This window comes from Schistocerca serialis, unplaced genomic scaffold (assembly GCF_023864345.2).
Source record: "Schistocerca serialis cubense isolate TAMUIC-IGC-003099 unplaced genomic scaffold, iqSchSeri2.2 HiC_scaffold_969, whole genome shotgun sequence".
In the NCBI taxonomy this organism is placed as follows: Eukaryota; Metazoa; Arthropoda; class Insecta; order Orthoptera; family Acrididae; genus Schistocerca; species Schistocerca serialis.
In genome coordinates this window covers 87,501-90,000 of record NW_026048594.1, presented here as the reverse complement: position 1 = coordinate 90,000, position 2,500 = coordinate 87,501, and the positions used below count along the sequence as shown (strand labels likewise).

The following is a 2,500-nucleotide window of genomic DNA, read 5'->3' as shown; positions in this document are numbered from 1 at the left end:
CGTGACGCGAGAACCTTGTGAAAGGTCCGCGCCAACACCGAGCAGACCGTAATGGGGCGAAAGTCAGCGGGGGATGTTGGTGCAGCCGTTTTGGGGAGAAGTGACGTCCGGGCGCGAAGCAGACGCTCGGGGAGGGCGCGGGCCAGGAGGAAGAGGTTCAAGAGTTTCACCAGGACTTCATGCGGCAGGCGCCGCAGCTCCGCTGGAGTCAGGCCGTCCGGCCCGGCTGCCGATCCCCTGGGCGGCAAGGCAGCAGCGACCTCCTCACGTGTGACCGGCCCCCATAGGCACTCAGGAGCGACAGGCTCCGAGTGCGGGAGAAGGCGGTCACGGATGAAGCCGGCGGTGGAGATCGGCTTCTTCGTGAAGAGGTCCGCCCAGAAGTCCAGCAGACCGGGGATGTCGGGTGGCGGCTGCAGCAGGGTGCCGTCCAGCAAGCCGCGCACGCAACGTGCACGCGACCTACGGAAGGCGTCCTGTGTCCGTGCGTATTCCCAGCGGCGCCGCTTGCGCTTCTGCAGCGGCGGGGCGGCAGGCGGCCGCTTGGATGGTTGGCGCGGCCGCTGTGTCCTGGTGATCGACCTCTCCCCCCTGGACCCGACCGACGCAAGGGCATCCGGGAGCATGCCCAGGATGACATCGGGCGGCGTGCCCCGCCCCAGACCAATGACTCGATCCAGGGCAGAGAAACGCTGGGCGGAAGCAGGTAGCCCCGCCAGATGCTCCCAGATGGCGGCGTCAGTCGGCCCCTCCGGCGGCGGCCCGGTGGTGTCGGCCGCGAAGTCCTCGGCTGCGTCGACGGGCGGCGCAGCGGCCTCGCCCGCGTCAGGCAGCGAGCTCGCTGCTCCACGGCGGGACGCCGGCTCTTCACCCCGACCGATCTCAAGTGCCTCCATGAATTGGCGGACAAGCTGCTTGTGGGCAGCTTGCCGCCGTCGGCACTTGATTGCCTCAAGCGTTCGGTCGGGGAACATCCTGGTAAGTTCTTGATTTACAAAGAAGAACCGGGCGTCCCTCTCCAGGAACAGTTCGGCCTCTGCCTTGGCGAGCGACAGGACTTCTTCCTCCGTCCACCTCGCGCGATGCCTCTCCGTCACGATCTCAGCGTTGGCGGCCGCAGGGTGTTGGCGGCGGCGATGGACCCCGAGACCGTTCTTCGTGGTAAAAGTGCGGTGGCACTCACTGCAAGCAAAGGGAGCTACACAAACTATCGCATTTTCGTTACGGCCGGTTGGCCGGATAGGTGCTGGGGTAGCTGGGGTGGCACCTTCAGCGGAAGGGCCACCATCTCTTGTTTCTTGTCGGCTGCCCCCAACTATAAAGGGATAATGCGAGGGGGGGCTGGTAACCCCCCCAAGCCCCTGGTGCGGTCTTCCACTCTGCAAAAATCAGCGGGCCCACGAGAAGGGGAGAAGACCGCAGGAGAGGAGAGGCTAAGAGGGCTAGGCCCATGTATTGCGCATCACTCTCCCTGTAACTATAACCCAAGGAAGGCACCTCGCAGCAGCAGCACGACTACATCAAGACCGCACTTCGAAAAGCCAAGTCCGGATGCAGCCACACCGCCGCCACTTGGCCACCTTAAGAGAGTCATAGTTACTCCCTTAAGAGAGTCATAGTTACTCCCGCCGTTTACCCGCGCTTGCTTGAATTTCTTCACGTTGACATTCAGAGCACTGGGCAGAAATCACATTGCGTCAACACCCGCTAGGGCCATCGCAATGCTTTGTTTTAATTAGACAGTCGGATTCCCCCAGTCCGTGCCAGTTCTGAGTTGATCGTTGAATGGCGGCCGAAGAGAATCCGCGCACCCGCGCGCCCCCGGAGGAGCACGCTAAGGCGGACGCGGCCTCGCAGCAAGGAAGATCCGTGGGAGGCCAAGGCACGGGACCGAGCTCGGATCCTGCACGCAGGTTGAAGCACCGGGGCGCGAACGCCGCGCAGGCGCGCGCATCCTGCACCGCCGGCCAGCACGAGGCCAACCAACGGCGAGAGCAGACCACGCCCGCGCTAAACGCCCGCACTTACCGGCACCCCTACGGCACTCACCTCGCCCAGGCCCGGCACGTTAGCGCTGACCCACTTCCCGACCAAGCCCGACACGCCCCGATCCTCAGAGCCAATCCTTATCCCGAAGTTACGGATCCAATTTGCCGACTTCCCTTACCTACATTATTCTATCGACTAGAGGCTCTTCACCTTGGAGACCTGCTGCGGATATGGGTACGAACCGGCGCGACACCTCCACGTGGCCCTCTCCCGGATTTTCAAGGTCCGAGGGGAAGATCGGGACACCGCCGCAACTGCGGTGCTCTTCGCGTTCCAAACCCTATCTCCCTGCTAGAGGATTCCAGGGAACTCGAACGCTCATGCAGAAAAGAAAACTCTTCCCCGATCTCCCGACGGCGTCTCCGGGTCCTTTTGGGTTACCCCGACGAGCATCTCTAAAAGAGGGGCCCGACTTGTATCGGTTCCGCTGCCGGGTTCCGGAATAGGAACC

At 63.2% G+C, this 2,500-nt stretch overlaps 1 pseudogene; it reads right to left on the bottom strand.

Moving 5' to 3' along the window:
* LOC126453887 (large subunit ribosomal RNA) overlaps positions 1–2,500 on the bottom strand; it is a 7,986-nt pseudogene that overhangs the window by 3,499 nt on the left and 1,987 nt on the right.